The sequence below is a fragment of the Lissotriton vulgaris genome, chromosome 12, assembly GCF_964263255.1.
Source record: "Lissotriton vulgaris chromosome 12, aLisVul1.2, whole genome shotgun sequence".
Taxonomy (NCBI): Eukaryota; Metazoa; Chordata; class Amphibia; order Caudata; family Salamandridae; genus Lissotriton; species Lissotriton vulgaris.
The window spans coordinates 447497153-447515377 of record NC_141700.1 but is presented as its reverse complement, the minus strand read 5'-3'; the positions used below and the strand labels follow the sequence as shown (position 1 = coordinate 447515377).

Sequence of the window (18225 nt, the reverse complement as noted above, 5' to 3'; positions counted from 1 at the left end):
ATCAAACAAGAGTTGAATACAATTTAAGAATAAACATCTGGTTCTATGAACTTTTGAATACGTTATCTTAAAAATTAAATAAAATGCTTGGTATTGTGAAGATTTTTGTAGGAATGCATTGGCTGAAATAGGGAAAAGAAAATGAAAAAGAACAAGATAGAGGTGAATGATGAATTCAACTAATCCATTCTTCAGCAAGGTATATTTTAAAATGATATGAATAGGGTAAACTTCAAATTAGAGAGGTGTTTTTGAATAAGTGAAGAGTCTTCATTCATCTTAAGTGTTTGAGTAGATAAGTGTGTGAACTTAGAAAAGAATATGAAAGTGAAAAAGCAATATTCTCTTGAACACCATAAAGAAAAGTGTTTCAAAATTAAGAATCAAGTGGGTGCTGTGGCTTAGCTGGTTAAAGCGCCTGTCTAGTAAACAGGAGATCCTGAGTTCAACTCTCAGCAGCGCCTTGCTTTTCTCATTGTTATATAACAAATCATTTTCATTAGGTCTTATTCCGATACAATTAAAATATAAAAGTCAGATTCATCTTACTCTTGAAAAGATCATCTTAAACCTTATAAAAACCCAAGTATTTTCAAGATTATAGAATGAATACTGTTATTGCAAAATAAAAAACTACATATCAATGAGAAGGACGTAGATGAAATTTCTACCTAGATTTGAGCAATATTAATACCTTCATGAAAAAAAATTGTAAAGAATTGAAGAAATGAAATTGGGTTTTATTAGAGTACCTGTTTATTAAAACATATTAATCACTGCGTAGTGATTGAGTATCTTTTCATGTTTAAGATTACAATACATATAAAGAAGAATATATAGCAGAAAGCACATTTTCATCATCAACAATAAATTATTTATGCATTTTTTACTATTAACGTTGGTGCTGTGGCTTAGTGGTTAAAGCGCCTGTCTCATAAACAGGAAATAATGAGTTCAAATCTCAGCAACACCTAACTGTTTTCTCCATGCTTTCCGAATAATTTTCATCAAACAAGTGTTGAATACAATTTAAGAATAAACATCTGGTTCTATGAATTTTAGAATAAGTTAACTTAAAAATTAAATAACATGCTTGGTATTGTGAAGATTTTTGTAGGAATGCATTGACTGAAATAGGGAAAAGAAAATGACAAAGAACAAGATAGAGGTGAATGATCACTCTATTGTTAAATTCAACTAATCCATTCTTCAGTAAGGTATATTTTAAAATGATATGAATAGGGTAAACTTCAAATTAGAGAGGTGTTTTTGAATAAGTGAAGAGTCTTCATTCATCTTAAGTGTTTGAGTAGAGAAGTGTGTGAACTTGGAAAAGAATATTAAAGTGAAAAAGCAATATTCTCTCGAACACCATAAAGTAAAGTGTTTCAAAATTAAGAATCAAGTGGGTGCTGTGGCTTAGCTGGTTAAAGCGCCTGTCTAGTAAACAAGAGATCCTGAGTTCAACTCTCAGCAGTGCCTTGCTTTTCTCATTGTTATATAACAAATCATTTTTATTGGGTCTTATTCCGATACAATTAAAATATAAAAGTCTGATTCATCTTAATGTTGAACAGATCATCTTAAACCTTATAAAAACCCAAGAATTTTCAAGATTTTAGAATGAATACTGTTATTGCAAAATGAAGAAAATACATATCTATGAGAAAGAAGTAGATGAAATTTCTACCTAGATTTGAGCAATATTAATACCTTCATGAAAAAAATTGTAAAGAATTCAAGAAATGAAATTGGGTTTTATAAGAGTACCTGTTTATTAAAACATATTAATCCTTGCGTAGTGATTGAGTATCTTTTCGTGTTTAAGATTACAATACATATAAAGAAGAATTTATAGCAGAAAACACATTTTCATCATCAACAATAAATTGTTTATTGCATTTTTTACTATTAACATTGGTGCTGTGGCTTAGTGGTTAAAGCGCCTGTCTCGTAAACAGGAAATCCTGAGTTCAAATCTCAGCAGCACCTAACTGTTTTCTCCATGCTTTCCGAATAATTTTCATCAAACACATGTTGAATACAATTTAAGAATAAACATCTGGTTCTATGAACTTTAGAATAAGTTATCTTAAAAATTAAATAAAATGATTGGTATTGTGAAGATTTTTGTAGGAATGCATTGACTGAAATACGGAAAAGAAAATGACAAAGAACAAGATAGAGGTGAATGATCACTCTATTGTTGAATTCAACTAATCCATTCTTCAGCAAGGTATAGTTTAAAATGATATGAATAGGGTAAACTTCAAATTAGAGAGGTGTTTTTGAATAAATGAAGAGTCTTCTTTCATCTTAAGTGTTTGAGTAGAGAAGTGTGTAAACTTAGAAAAGAATATGAAAGTGAAAAAGCAATATTCTCTTGAACACCATAAAGAAAAGTGTTTCAAAATTAAGACTCAAGTGGGTGCTGTGGCTTAGCTGGTTAAAGTGCGTGTCTAGTTAACAGGAGATACTGAGTTCAACACTCAGCAGCGCCTTGCTTTTCTCATTGTTATATAACAAATCATTTTCCTTAGGTCTTATTCCGATACAATTAAAATATAAAAGTCTGATTCATCTTACTGTTGAAAAGATCATCTTAAACCTTATAAAAACCCAAGTATTTTCAAGATTATAGAATGAATACTGTTATTGCAAAATGAAAAAAAACTACATATCTATGAGAAAGACGTAGATGAAATTTCTACCTAGATTTGAGCAATATTAATACCTTCATGAAACAAAATTGTAAAGAATTCAAGAAATGAAATTGGGTTTTATAAGAGTACCTGTTTATTAAAACATATTAATCCTTGCGTAGTGATTGTGTATCTTTTCGTGTTTAAGATTACAATACATATAAAGAAGAATTCATAGCAGGAAACACATTTTCATCATCAACAATAAATTATTTATGCATTTTTTACTATTAATGTTGGTGCTGTGGCTTAGTGATTAAAGCGCCTGTCTCGTAAACAGGAAATCCGGAGTTCAAATCTCGGCAGCACCTAACTGTTTTCTCCATGCTTTCCGAATAATTTTCATCAAACACATGTTGAATACAATTTAAGAATAAACATCTGGTTCTATGAACTTTAGAATAAGTTATCTTAAAAATTAAATCAAATGATTGGTATTGTGAAGATTTTTGTAGGAATGCATTGACTGAAATAGGTAAAAGAAAATGACAAAGAACAAGATAGAGGTGAATGATCACTCTATTGTTGAATTCAACTAATCCATTCTTCAGCAAGGTATAGTTTAAAATGATATGAATAGGGTAAACTTCAAATTAGAGAGGTGTTTTTGAATAAATGAAGAGTCTTCTTTCATCTTAAGTGTTTGAGTAGAGAAGTGTGTGAACTTAGAAAAGAATATGAAAGTGAAAAAGCAATATTCTCTTGAACACCATAAAGAAAAGTGTTTCAAATTTAAGAATCAAGTGGATGCTGTGGCTTAGCTGGTTAAAGCGCCTGTCTAGTAAACAGGAGATCCTGGGTTCAACTCTCAGCAGTGCCTTGCTTTTCTCATTGTTATATAACAAATCATTTTCATTAGGTCTTATTCCGATACAATTAAAATATAAAAGTCTGATTCATCTTACTGTTGAAAAGATCATCTTAAACCTTATAAAAACCCAAGTATTTTCAAGATTATAGAATGAATACTGTTATTGCAAAATGAAAAAAACTACATATCTATGAGAAAGACGTAGATGAAATTTCTACCTAGATTTGAGCAATATTAATACCTTCATGAAACAAAATTGTAAAGAATTCAAGAAATGAAATTGGGTTTTATAAGAGTACCTGTTTATTAAAACATATTAATCCTTGCGTAGTGATTGAGTATCTTTTCGTGTTTAAGATTACAATACATATAAAGAAGAATTTATGGCAGAAAACACATTTTCATCATCAACAATAAATCTTTTATGCATTTTTTACTATTAACGTTGGTGCTGTGGCTTAGTGGTTAAAGCGCCTGTCTCGTAAACAGGAAATCCTGAGTTAAAATCTCAGCAGCACCTAACTCTTTTCTCCATGCTTTCCGAAGAATTTTCATCAAACAAGTGTTGAATATAATTTAAGAATAAACATCTGGTTCTATGAACTTTAGAATACGTTATCTTAAAAATTAAATAAAATGATTGGTATTGTGAAGATTTTTTTAGGAATGCATTGACTGAAATAGGGAAAAGAAAATGACAAAGAACAAGATAGAGATGAATGATCCCTCTATTGTTGAATTCAAGTAATCCATTCTTCAGCAAGGTATAGTTTAAAATGATATGAATAGGGTAAATTTCAAATTAGAGAGGTGTTTTTGAATAAATGAAGAGTCTTCATTCATCTTAAGTGTTTGAGTAGAGAAGTGTGTGAACTTAGAAAAGAATATGAAAGTGAAAAAGCAATATTCTCTTGAACACCATAAAGAAAAGTGTTTCAAAACTAAGACTCAAGTGGGTGCTGTGGCTTAGCTGGTTAAAGCTCGTGTCTAGTTAACAGGAGATCCTGAGTTCAACACTCAGCAGCGCCTTGCTTTTCTCATTGTTATATAACAAATCATTTTCATTAGGTCTTATTCCGATACAATTAAAATATAAAAGTCTGATTCATCTTACTGTTGAAAAGATCATCTTAAACCTTATAAAAACCCAAGTATTTTTAAGATTATAGAATGAATACTGTTATTGCAAAATGAAAAAAAACGACATATCTATGAGAAAGACGTAGATGAAATTTCTACCTAGATTTGAGCAATATTAATACCTTCATGAAACAAAATGGTAAAGAATTCAAGAAATGAAATTGGGTTTTATAAGAGTACCTGTTTATTAAAACATATTAATCCTTGCGTAGTGATTGTGTATCTTTTCGTGTTTAAGATTACAATACATATAAAGAAGAATTCATAGCAGGAAACACATTTTCATCATCAACAATAAATTATTTATGCATTTCTTATTATTAATGTTGGTACTGTGGCTTAGTGATTAAAGCGCCTGTCTCGTAAACAGGAAATCCTGAGTTCAAATCTCAGCAGCACCTAACTGTTTTCTCCATGCTTTCCGAATAATTTTCATCAAACACATGTTGAATACAATTTAAGAATAAACATCTGGTTCTATGAACTTTAGAATAAGTTATCTTAAAAATTAAATAAAATGATTGGTATTGTGAAGATTTTTGTAGGAATGCATTGACTGAAATAGGGAAAAGAAAATGACAAAGAACAAGATAGAGGTGAATGATCACTCTATTGTTGAATTCAAGTAATCCATTCTTCAGCAAGGTATAGTTTAAAATGATATGAATAGGGTAAACTTCAAATTAGAGAGGTGTTTTTGAATAAATGAAGAGTCTTCATTCATCTTAAGTGTTTGAGTAGAGAAGTGTGTGAACTTAGAAAAGAATATGAAAGTGAAAAAGCAATATTCTCTTGAACACCATAAAGAAAAGTGTTTCAAAATTAAGACTCAAGTGGGTGCTGTGGCTTAGCTGTTTAAAGTGCGTGTCTAGTTAACAGGAGATCCTGAGTTCAACACTCAGCAGCGACTTGCTTTTCTCATTGTTATATAACAAATCAATTTCATTAGGTCTTATTCCGATACAATTAAAATATAAAAGTCTGATTCATCTTACTGTTGAAAAGATCATCTTAAACCTTATAAAAACCCGAGTATTTTTAAGATTATAGAATGAATACTGTTATTGCAAAATGAAAAAAAACTACATATCTATGAGAAAGACGTAGATGAAATTTCTACCTAGATTTGAGCAATATTAATACCTTCATGAAACAAAATGGTAAAGAATTCAAGAAATGAAATTGGGTTTTATAAGAGTACCTGTTTATTAAAACATATTAATCCTTGCGTAGTGATTGTGTATCTTTTCGTGTTTAAGATTACAATACATATAAAGAAGAATTCATAGCAGGAAACACATTTTCATCATCAACAATAAATTATTTATGCATTTTTTACTATTAATGTTGGTACTGTGGCTTAGTGATTAAAGCGCCTGTCTCGTAAACAGGAAATCCTGAGTTCAAATCTCAGCAGCACCTAACTGTTTTCTCCATGCTTTCCGAATAATTTTCATCAAACACATGTTGAATACAATTTAAGAATAAACATCTGGTTCTATGAACTTTAGAATAAGTTATCTTAAAAATTAAATAAAATGATTGGTATTGTGAAGATTTTTGTAGGAATGCATTGACTGAAATAGGGAAAAGAAAATGACAAAGAACAAGATAGAGGTGAATGATCACTCTATTGTTGAATTCAACCAATCCATTCTTCAGCAAGGTATAGTTTAAAATGATATGAATAGGGTAAACTTCAAATTAGAGAGGTGTTTTTGAATAAATGAAGAGTCTTCTTTCATCTTAAGTGTTTGAGTAGAGAAGTGTGTGAACTTAGAAAAGAATATGAAAGTGAAAAAGCAATATTCTCTTGAACACCATAAAGAAAAGTGTTTCAAATTTAAGAATCAAGTGGGTGCTGTGGCTTAGCTGGTTAAAGCGCCTGTCTAGTAAACTGGAAATCCTGAGTTCAACTCTCAGCAGCGCCTTGCTTTTCTCATTGTTATATAACAAATCATTTTCATTAGGTCTTATTCCGATACAATTAAAATATAAAAGTCTGATTCATCTTACTGTTGAAAAGATCATCTTAAACCTTATAAAAACCCAAGTATTTTCAAGATTATAGAATGAATACTGTTATTGCAAAATGAAAAAAACTACATATCTATGAGAAAGACGTAGATGACATTTCTACCTAGATTTGAGCAATATTAATACCTTCATGAAACAAAATTGTAAAGAATTCAAGAAATGAAATTGGGTTTTATAAGAGTACCTGTTTATTAAAACATATTAATCCTTGCGTAGTGATTGAGTATCTTTTCGTGTTTAAGATTACAATACATATATGAAGAATTTATGGCAGAAAACACATTTTCATCATCAACAATAAATTATTTATGCATTTTTTACTATTAACGTTGGTGCTGTGGCTTAGTGGTTAAAGCGCCTGTCTCGTAAACAGGAAATCCTGAGTTCAAATCTCAGCAGCACTTAACTGTTTTCTCCATGCTTTCCGAATAATTTTCATCAAACAAGTGTTGAATACAATTTAAGAATAAACATCTGGTTCTATGAACTTTAGAATACGTTATCTTAAAAATTAAATAAAATGATTGGTATTGTGAAGATTTTTGTAGGAATGCATTGACTGAAATAGGGAAAAGAAAATGACAAAGAACAAGATAGAGGTGAATGATCACTCTATTGTTGAATTCAAGTAATCCATTCTTCAGCAAGGTATAGTTTAAAATGATATGAATAGGGTAAACTTCAAATTAGAGAGGTGTTTTTGAATAAATGAAGAGTCTTCATTCATCTTAAGTGTTTGAGTAGAGAAGTGTGTGAACTTAGAAAAGAATATGAAAGTGAAAAAGCAATATTCTCTTGAACACCATAAAGAAAAGTGTTTCAAAATTAAGACTCAAGTGGGTGCTGTGGCTTAGCTGGTTAAAGTGCGTGTCTAGTTAACAGGAGATCCTGAGTTCAACACTCAGGAGCACCTTGCTTTTCTCATTGTTATATAACAAATCATTTTCATTAGGTCTTATTCTGATACAATTAAAATATAAAAGTCTGATTCATCTTACTGTTGAAAAGATCATCTTAAACCTTATAAAAACCCAAGTATTTTCAAGATTATAGAATGAATACTGTTATTGCAAAATGAAAAAAAACTACATATCTATGAGAAAGACGTAGATGACATTTCTACCTAGATTTGAGCAATATTAATACCTTCATGAAACAAAATTGTAAAGAATTCAAGAAATGAAATTGGGTTTTATAAGAGTACCTGTTTATTAAAACATATTAATCCTTGCGTAGTGAATGGGTATCTTTTCCTGTTTAAGATTACAGTACATATAAAGAAGAATTTATAGCAGAAAACACATTTTCATCATCAACAATAAATGATTTATGCATTTTTTTACGATTACCGTTGGTGCTATGGCTTAGTGGTTAAAGCTCCTGTCTCGTAAACAGGAAACCCTGAGTTCAAATCTCAGCAGCACCTAACTGTTTTCTCCATGCTTTCCGAATAATTTTCATCAAACACATGTTGAATACAATTTAAGAATAAACATCTGGTTCTATGAACTTTAGAATAAGTTATCTTAAAAATTAAATAAAATGATTGGTATTGTGAAGATTTTTGTAGGAATGCATTGACTGAAATAGGGAAAAGAAAATGACAAAGAACAAGATAGAGGTGAATGATCACTCTATTGTTGAATTCAACCAATCCATTCTTCAGCAAGGTATAGTTTAAAATGATATGAATAGGGTAAACTTCAAATTAGAGAGGTGTTTTTGAATAAATGAAGAGTCTTCTTTCATCTTAAGTGTTTGAGTAGAGAAGTGTGTGAACTTGGAAAAGAATATGAAAGTGAAAAAGCAATATTCTCTTGAACACCATAAAGAAAAGTGTTTCAAATTTAAGAATCAAGTGGGTGCTGTGGCTTAGCTGGTTAAAGCGCCTGTCTAGTAAACTGGAAATCCTGAGTTCAACTCTCAGCAGCGCCTTGCTTTTCTCATTGTTATATAACAAATCATTTTCATTAGGTCTTATTCCGATACAATTAAAATATAAAAGTCTGATTCATCTTACTGTTGAAAAGATCATCTTAAACCTTATAAAAACCCAAGTATTTTCAAGATTATAGAATGAATACTGTTATTGCAAAATGAAAAAAACTACATATCTATGAGAAAGACGTAGATGACATTTCTACCTAGATTTGAGCAATATTAATACCTTCATGAAACAAAATTGTAAAGAATTCAAGAAATGAAATTGGGTTTTATAAGAGTACCTGTTTATTAAAACATATTAATCCTTGCGTAGTGATTGTGTATCTTTTCGTGTTTAAGATTACAATACATATAAAGAAGAATTCATGGCAGGAAACACATTTTCATCATCAACAATAAATTATTTATGCATTTCTTATTATTAATGTTGGTACTGTGGCTTAGTGGTTAAAGCGCCTGTCTCGTAAACAGGAAATCCTGAGTTCAAATCTCAGCAGCACCTAACTGTTTTCTCCATGCTTTCCGAATAATTTTCATCAAACACATGTTGAATACAATTTAAGAATAAACATCTGGTTCTATGAACTTTAGAATAAGTTATCTTAAAAATTAAATAAAATGATTGGTATTGTGAAGATTTTTGTAGGAATGCATTGACTGAAATAGGGAAAAGAAAATGACAAAGAACAAGATAGAGGTGAATGATCACTCTATTGTTGAATTCAAGTAATCCATTCTTCAGCAAGGTATAGTTTAAAATGATATGAATAGGGTAAACTTCAAATTAGAGAGGTGTTTTTGAATAAATGAAGAGTCTTCATTCATCTTAAGTGTTTGAGTAGAGAAGTGTGTGAACTTAGAAAAGAATATGAAAGTGAAAAAGCAATATTCTCTTGAACACCATAATGAAAAGTGTTTCAAAATTAAGACTCAAGTGGGTGCTGTGGCTTAGCTGTTTAAAGTGCGTGTCTAGTTAACAGGAGATCCTGAGTTCAACACTCAGCAGCGATTTGCTTTTCTCATTGTTATATAACAAATCAATTTCATTAGGTCTTATTCCGATACAATTAAAATATAAAAGTCTGATTCATCTTACTGTTGAAAAGATCATCTTAAACCTTATAAAAACCCGAGTATTTTTAAGATTATAGAATGAATACTGTTATTGCAAAATGAAAAAAAAACTACATATCTATGAGAAAGACGTAGATGAAATTTCTACCTAGATTTGAGCAATATTAATACCTTCATGAAACAAAATGGTAAAGAATTCAAGAAATGAAATTGGGTTTTATAAGAGTACCTGTTTATTAAAACATATTAATCCTTGCGTAGTGATTGTGTATCTTTTCGTGTTTAAGATTACAATACATATAAAGAAGAATTCATAGCAGGAAACACATTTTCATCATCAACAATAAATTATTTATGCATTTTTTACTATTAATGTTGGTACTGTGGCTTAGTGATTAAAGCGCCTGTCTCGTAAACAGGAAATCCTGAGTTCAAATCTCAGCAGCACCTAACTGTTTTCTCCATGCTTTCCGAATAATTTTCATCAAACACATGTTGAATACAATTTAAGAATAAACATCTGGTTCTATGAACTTTAGAATAAGTTATCTTAAAAATTAAATAAAATGATTGGTATTGTGAAGATTTTTGTAGGAATGCATTGACTGAAATAGGGAAAAGAAAATGACAAAGAACAAGATAGAGGTGAATGATCACTCTATTGTTGAATTCAACCAATCCATTCTTCAGCAAGGTATAGTTTAAAATGATATGAATAGGGTAAACTTCAAATTAGAGAGGTGTTTTTGAATAAATGAAGAGTCTTCTTTCATCTTAAGTGTTTGAGTAGAGAAGTGTGTGAACTTAGAAAAGAATATGAAAGTGAAAAAGCAATATTCTCTTGAACACCATAAAGAAAAGTGTTTCAAATTTAAGAATCAAGTGGGTGCTGTGGCTTAGCTGGTTAAAGCGCCTGTCTAGTAAACTGGAAATCCTGAGTTCAACTCTCAGCAGCGCCTTGCTTTTCTCATTGTTATATAACAAATCATTTTCATTAGGTCTTATTCCGATACAATTAAAATATAAAAGTCTGATTCATCTTACTGTTGAAAAGATCATCTTAAACCTTATAAAAACCCAAGTATTTTCAAGATTATAGAATGAATACTGTTATTGCAAAATGAAAAAAACTACATATCTATGAGAAAGACGTAGATGACATTTCTACCTAGATTTGAGCAATATTAATACCTTCATGAAACAAAATTGTAAAGAATTCAAGAAATGAAATTGGGTTTTATAAGAGTACCTGTTTATTAAAACATATTAATCCTTGCGTAGTGATTGAGTATCTTTTCGTGTTTAAGATTACAATACATATATGAAGAATTTATGGCAGAAAACACATTTTCATCATCAACAATAAATTATTTATGCATTTTTTACTATTAACGTTGGTGCTGTGGCTTAGTGGTTAAAGCGCCTGTCTCGTAAACAGGAAATCCTGAGTTCAAATCTCAGCAGCACTTAACTGTTTTCTCCATGCTTTCCGAATAATTTTCATCAAACAAGTGTTGAATACAATTTAAGAATAAACATCTGGTTCTATGAACTTTAGAATACGTTATCTTAAAAATTAAATAAAATGATTGGTATTGTGAAGATTTTTGTAGGAATGCATTGACTGAAATAGGGAAAAGAAAATGACAAAGAACAAGATAGAGGTGAATGATCACTCTATTGTTGAATTCAAGTAATCCATTCTTCAGCAAGGTATAGTTTAAAATGATATGAATAGGGTAAACTTCAAATTAGAGAGGTGTTTTTGAATAAATGAAGAGTCTTCATTCATCTTAAGTGTTTGAGTAGAGAAGTGTGTGAACTTAGAAAAGAATATGAAAGTGAAAAAGCAATATTCTCTTGAACACCATAAAGAAAAGTGTTTCAAAATTAAGACTCAAGTGGGTGCTGTGGCTTAGCTGGTTAAAGTGCGTGTCTAGTTAACAGGAGATCCTGAGTTCAACACTCAGGAGCACCTTGCTTTTCTCATTGTTATATAACAAATCATTTTCATTAGGTCTTATTCTGATACAATTAAAATATAAAAGTCTGATTCATCTTACTGTTGAAAAGATCATCTTAAACCTTATAAAAACCCAAGTATTTTCAAGATTATAGAATGAATACTGTTATTGCAAAATGAAAAAAAACTACATATCTATGAGAAAGACGTAGATGACATTTCTACCTAGATTTGAGCAATATTAATACCTTCATGAAACAAAATTGTAAAGAATTCAAGAAATGAAATTGGGTTTTATAAGAGTACCTGTTTATTAAAACATATTAATCCTTGCGTAGTGAATGAGTATCTTTTCCTGTTTAAGATTACAGTACATATAAAGAAGAATTTATAGCAGAAAACACATTTTCATCATCAACAATAAATGATTTATGCATTTTTTTACGATTACCGTTGGTGCTATGGCTTAGTGGTTAAAGCTCCTGTCTCGTAAACAGGAAACCCTGAGTTCAAATCTCAGCAGCACCTAACTGTTTTCTCCATGCTTTCCGAATAATTTTCATCAAACACATGTTGAATACAATTTAAGAATAAACATCTGGTTCTATGAACTTTAGAATAAGTTATCTTAAAAATTAAATAAAATGATTGGTATTGTGAAGATTTTTGTAGGAATGCATTGACTGAAATAGGGAAAAGAAAATGACAAAGAACAAGATAGAGGTGAATGATCACTCTATTGTTGAATTCAACCAATCCATTCTTCAGCAAGGTATAGTTTAAAATGATATGAATAGGGTAAACTTCAAATTAGAGAGGTGTTTTTGAATAAATGAAGAGTCTTCTTTCATCTTAAGTGTTTGAGTAGAGAAGTGTGTGAACTTGGAAAAGAATATGAAAGTGAAAAAGCAATATTCTCTTGAACACCATAAAGAAAAGTGTTTCAAATTTAAGAATCAAGTGGGTGCTGTGGCTTAGCTGGTTAAAGCGCCTGTCTAGTAAACTGGAAATCCTGAGTTCAACTCTCAGCAGCGCCTTGCTTTTCTCATTGTTATATAACAAATCATTTTCATTAGGTCTTATTCCGATACAATTAAAATATAAAAGTCTGATTCATCTTACTGTTGAAAAGATCATCTTAAACCTTATAAAAACCCAAGTATTTTCAAGATTATAGAATGAATACTGTTATTGCAAAATGAAAAAAACTACATATCTATGAGAAAGACGTAGATGACATTTCTACCTAGATTTGAGCAATATTAATACCTTCATGAAACAAAATTGTAAAGAATTCAAGAAATGAAATTGGGTTTTATAAGAGTACCTGTTTATTAAAACATATTAATCCTTGCGTAGTGATTGAGTATCTTTTCGTGTTTAAGATTACAATACATATATGAAGAATTTATGGCAGAAAACACATTTTCATCATCAACAATAAATTATTTATGCATTTTTTACTATTAACGTTGGTGCTGTGGCTTAGTGGTTAAAGCGCCTGTCTCGTAAACAGGAAATCCTGAGTTCAAATCTCAGCAGCACTTAACTGTTTTCTCCATGCTTTCCGAATAATTTTCATCAAACAAGTGTTGAATACAATTTAAGAATAAACATCTGGTTCTATGAACTTTAGAATACGTTATCTTAAAAATTAAATAAAATGATTGGTATTGTGAAGATTTTTGTAGGAATGCATTGACTGAAATAGGGAAAAGAAAATGACAAAGAACAAGATAGAGGTGAATGATCACTCTATTGTTGAATTCAAGTAATCCATTCTTCAGCAAGGTATAGTTTAAAATGATATGAATAGGGTAAACTTCAAATTAGAGAGGTGTTTTTGAATAAATTAAGAGTCTTCATTCATCTTAAGTGTTTGAGTAGAGAAGTGTGTGAACTTAGAAAAGAATATGAAAGTGAAAAAGCAATATTCTCTTGAACACCATAAAGAAAAGTGTTTCAAAATTAAGACTCAAGTGGGTGCTGTGGCTTAGCTGGTTAAAGTGCGTGTCTAGTTAACAGGAGATCCTGAGTTCAACACTCAGGAGCACCTTGCTTTTCTCATTGTTATATAACAAATCATTTTCATTAGGTCTTATTCTGATACAATTAAAATATAAAAGTCTGATTCATCTTACTGTTGAAAAGATCATCTTAAACCTTATAAAAACCCAAGTATTTTCAAGATTATAGAATGAATACTGTTATTGCAAAATGAAAAAAAACTACATATCTATGAGAAAGACGTAGATGACATTTCTACCTAGATTTGAGCAATATTAATACCTTCATGAAACAAAATTGTAAAGAATTCAAGAAATGAAATTGGGTTTTATAAGAGTACCTGTTTATTAAAACATATTAATCCTTGCGTAGTGAATGAGTATCTTTTCCTGTTTAAGATTACAGTACATATAAAGAAGAATTTATAGCAGAAAACACATTTTCATCATCAACAATAAATGATTTATGCATTTTTTTACGATTACCGTTGGTGCTATGGCTTAGTGGTTAAAGCTCCTGTCTCATAAACAGGAAACCCTGAGTTCAAATCTCAGCAGCACCTAACTGTTTTCTCCATGCTTTCCAAATAATTTTCATCAAACAAGTGTTGAATACAATTTAAGAATAAACATCTGGTTCTATGAACTTTAGAATAAGTTAACTTAAAAATTAAATAACATGCTTGGTATTGTGAAGATTTTTGTAGGAATGCATTGACTGAAATAGGGAAAAGAAAATGACAAAGAACAAGATAGAGGTGAATGATCACTATATTGTTGAATTCAACTAATCCATTCTTCAGCAAGGTATATTTTAAAATGATATGAATAGGGTAAACTTCAAATTAGAGAGGTGTTTTTGAATAAGTGAAGAGTCTTCATTCATCTTAAGTGTTTGAGTGGAGAAGTGTGTGAACTTAGAAAAGAATTTTAAAGTGAAAAAGCAATATTCTCTCGAACACCATAAAGAAAAGTGTTTCAAAATTAAGAATCAAGTGGGTGCTGTGGCTTAGCTGGTTAAAGTGCCTGTCTAGTAAACAAGAGATCCTGAGTTGAACTCTCAGCAGTGCCTTGCTTTTCTCATTGTTATATAACAAATCATTTTCATTGGGTCTTATTCCGATACAATTAAAATATAAAAGTCTGATTCATCTTACTGTTGAACAGATCATCTTAAACCTTATAAAAACCCAAGAATTTTCAAGATTTTAGAATGAATGCTGTTATTGCAAAATGAAGAAAATACATATCTATGAGAAAGAAGTAGATGAAATTTCTACCTAGATTTGAGCAATATTAATACCTTCATGAAAAAAATTGTAAAGAATTCAAGAAATTAAATTGGGTTTTATAAGAGTACCTGTTTATTAAAACATATTAATCCTTGCGTAGTGATTGAGTATCTTTTCGTGTTTAAGATTACAATACATATAAAGAAGAATTTATAGCAGAAAACACATTTTCATGATCAACAATAAATTATTTATTGCATTTTTTACTATTAACATTGGTGCTGTGGCTTAGTGGTTAAAGCGCCTGTCTCGTAAACAGGAAATCCTGAGTTCAAATCTCAGCAGCACCTAACTGTTTTCTCCATGCTTTCCGAATAATTTTCATCAAACAAGTGTTAAATACAATTTAAGAATAAACATCTGGTTCTATGAACTTTAGAATAAGTTAACTTAAAAATTAAATAACATGCTTGGTATTGTGAAGATTTTTGTAGGAATGCATTGACTGAAATAGGGAAAAGAAAATGACAAAGAACAAGATTTAGGTGAATGATCACTCTATTGTTGAATTCAACTAATCCATTCTTCAGCAAGGTATATTTTAAAATGATATGAATAGGGTAAATTTCAAATTAGAGAGGTGCTTTTGAATAAGTGAAGAGTCTTCATTCATCTTAAGTGTTTGAGTGGAGAAGTGTGTGAACTTAGAAAAGAATATGAAAGTGAAAAAGCAATATTCTCTCGAACACCATAAAGAAAAGTGTTTCAAAATTAAGAATCAAGTGGGTGCTGTGGCTTAGCTGGTTAAAGCGCCTGTCTATTAAACACGAGATCCTGAGTTCAACTCTCAGCAGTGCCTTGCTTTTCTCATTGTTATATAACAAATCATTTTCATTGGGTCTTATTCCGATACAATTAAAATATAAAAGTCTGATTCATCTTACTGTTGAAAAGATCATCTTAAACCTTATAAAAACCCAAGTATTTTTAAGATTATAGAATGAATACTGTTATTGCAAAATGAAAAAAAACTACATATCTATGAGAAAGACGTAGATGAAATTTCTACCTAGATTTGAGCAATATTAATACCTTCATGAAACAAAATGGTAAAGAATTCAAGAAATGAAATTGGGTTTTATAAGAGTACCTGTTTATTAAAACATATTAATCCTTGCGTAGTGATTGTGTATCTTTTCGTGTTTAAGATTACAATACATATAAAGAAGAATTCATAGCAGGAAACACATTTTCATCATCAACAATAAATTATTTATGCATTTCTTACTATTAATGTTGGTACTGTGGCTTAGTGATTAAAGCGCCTGTCTCGTAAACAGGAAATCCTGAGTTCAAATCTCAGCAGCACCTAACTGTTTTCTCCATGCTTTCCGAATAATTTTCATCAAACACATGTTGAATACAATTTAAGAATAAACATCTGGTTCTATGAACTTTAGAATAAGTTATCTTAAAAATTAAATAAAATGATTGGTATTGTGAAGATTTTTGTAGGAATGCATTGACTGAAATAGGGAAAAGAAAATGACAAAGAACAAGATAGAGGTGAATGATCACTCTATTGTTGAATTCAAGTAATCCATTCTTCAGCAAGGTATAGTTTAAAATGATATGAATAGGGTAAACTTCAAATTAGAGAGGTGTTTTTGAATAAATGAAGAGTCTTCATTCATCTTAAGTGTTTGAGTAGAGAAGTGTGTGAACTTAGAAAAGAATATGAAAGTGAAAAAGCAATATTCTCTTGAACACCATAAAGAAAAGTGTTTCAAAATTAAGACTCAAGTGGGTGCTGTGGCTTAGCTGGTTAAAGCGCGTGTCTAGTTAACAGGAGATCCTGAGTTCAACACTCAGCAGCGACTTGCTTTTCTCATTGTTATATAACAAATCATTTTCATTAGGTCTTATTCCGATACAATTAAAATATAAAAGTCTGATTCATCTTACTGTTGAAAAGATCATCTTAAACCTTATAAAAACCCAAGTATTTTTAAGATTATAGAATGAATACTGTTATTGCAAAATGAAAAAAAACTACATATCTATGAGAAAGACGTAGATGAAATTTCTACCTAGATTTGAGCAATATTAATACCTTCATGAAACAAAATGGTAAAGAATTCAAGAAATGAAATTGGGTTTTATAAGAGTACCTGTTTATTAAAACATATTAATCCTTGCGTAGTGATTGTGTATCTTTTCGTGTTTAAGATTACAATACATATAAAGGAGAATTCATAGCAGGAAACACATTTTCATCATCAACAATAAATTATTTATGCATTTTTTACTATTAATGTTGGTACTGTGGCTTAGTGATTAAAGCGCCTGTCTCGTAAACAGGAAATCCTGAGTTCAAATCTCAGCAGCACCTAACTGTTTTCTCCATGCTTTCCGAATAATTTTCATCAAACACATGTTGAATACAATTTAAGAATAAACATCTGGTTCTATGAACTTTAGAATAAGTTATCTTAAAAATTAAATAAAATGATTGGTATTGTGAAGATTTTTGTAGGAATGCATTGACTGAAATAGGGAAAAGAAAATGACAAAGAACAAGATAGAGGTGAATGATCACTCTATTGTTGAATTCAACCAATCTATTCTTCAGCAAGGTATAGTTTAAAATGATATGAATAGGGTAAACTTCAAATTAGAGAGGTGTTTTTGAATAAATGAAGAGTCTTCTTTCATCTTAAGTGTTTGAGTAGAGAAGTGTGTGAACTTAGAAAAGAATATGAAAGTGAAAAAGCAATATTCTCTTGAACACCATAAAGAAAAGTGTTTCAAATTTAAGAATCAAGTGGGTGCTGTGGATTAGCTGGTTAAAGCGCCTGTCTAGTAAACTGGAAATCCTGAGTTCAACTCTCAGCAGCGCCTTGCTTTTCTCATTGTTATATAACAAATCATTTTCATTAGGTCTTATTCCGATACAATTAAAATATAAAAGTCTGATTCATCTTACTGTTGAAAAGATCATCTTAAACCTTATAAAAACCCAAGTATTTTCAAGATTATAGAATGAATACTGTTATTGCAAAATGAAAAAAACTACATATCTATGAGAAAGACGTAGATGACATTTCTACCTAGATTTGAGCAATATTAATACCTTCATGAAACAAAATTGTAAAGAATTCAAGAAATGAAATTGGGTTTTATAAGAGTACCTGTTTATTAAAACATATTAATCCTTGCGTAGTGATTGAGTATCTTTTCGTGTTTAAGATTACAATACATATATGAAGAATTTATGGCAGAAAACACATTTTCATCATCAACAATAAATTATTTA

General features: G+C 30.1%; 10 non-coding genes across 10 annotated transcripts; all 10 read left to right on the top strand.

Moving 5' to 3' along the window:
* The first annotated feature begins 390 nt into the window (after positions 1–390).
* TRNAT-AGU (transfer RNA threonine (anticodon AGU)) lies at positions 391–464 on the top strand. Its single transcript has one exon. It is a non-coding gene; the product is annotated as a tRNA-Thr (tRNA).
* Positions 465–1919: 1455 nt separating this feature from the next.
* TRNAT-CGU (transfer RNA threonine (anticodon CGU)) lies at positions 1920–1992 on the top strand. The gene has a single exon. It is a non-coding gene; the product is annotated as a tRNA-Thr (tRNA).
* Positions 1993–3960: 1968 nt separating this feature from the next.
* Positions 3961–4033, top strand: TRNAT-CGU (transfer RNA threonine (anticodon CGU)). Its single transcript has one exon. It is a non-coding gene; the product is annotated as a tRNA-Thr (tRNA).
* A 2988-nt stretch (positions 4034–7021) lies between these two features.
* TRNAT-CGU (transfer RNA threonine (anticodon CGU)) lies at positions 7022–7094 on the top strand. The gene has a single exon. It is a non-coding gene; the product is annotated as a tRNA-Thr (tRNA).
* Positions 7095–9063: 1969 nt separating this feature from the next.
* On the top strand, positions 9064–9136 carry TRNAT-CGU (transfer RNA threonine (anticodon CGU)). Its single transcript has one exon. It is a non-coding gene; the product is annotated as a tRNA-Thr (tRNA).
* A 1968-nt stretch (positions 9137–11104) lies between these two features.
* TRNAT-CGU (transfer RNA threonine (anticodon CGU)) lies at positions 11105–11177 on the top strand. The gene has a single exon. It is a non-coding gene; the product is annotated as a tRNA-Thr (tRNA).
* A 1968-nt stretch (positions 11178–13145) lies between these two features.
* On the top strand, positions 13146–13218 carry TRNAT-CGU (transfer RNA threonine (anticodon CGU)). Its single transcript has one exon. It is a non-coding gene; the product is annotated as a tRNA-Thr (tRNA).
* A 949-nt stretch (positions 13219–14167) lies between these two features.
* On the top strand, positions 14168–14240 carry TRNAM-CAU (transfer RNA methionine (anticodon CAU)). The gene has a single exon. It is a non-coding gene; the product is annotated as a tRNA-Met (tRNA).
* A 946-nt stretch (positions 14241–15186) lies between these two features.
* On the top strand, positions 15187–15259 carry TRNAT-CGU (transfer RNA threonine (anticodon CGU)). Its single transcript has one exon. It is a non-coding gene; the product is annotated as a tRNA-Thr (tRNA).
* A 435-nt stretch (positions 15260–15694) lies between these two features.
* Positions 15695–15768, top strand: TRNAN-AUU (transfer RNA asparagine (anticodon AUU)). The gene has a single exon. It is a non-coding gene; the product is annotated as a tRNA-Asn (tRNA).
* The last annotated feature ends 2457 nt before the right edge of the window (positions 15769–18225 follow it).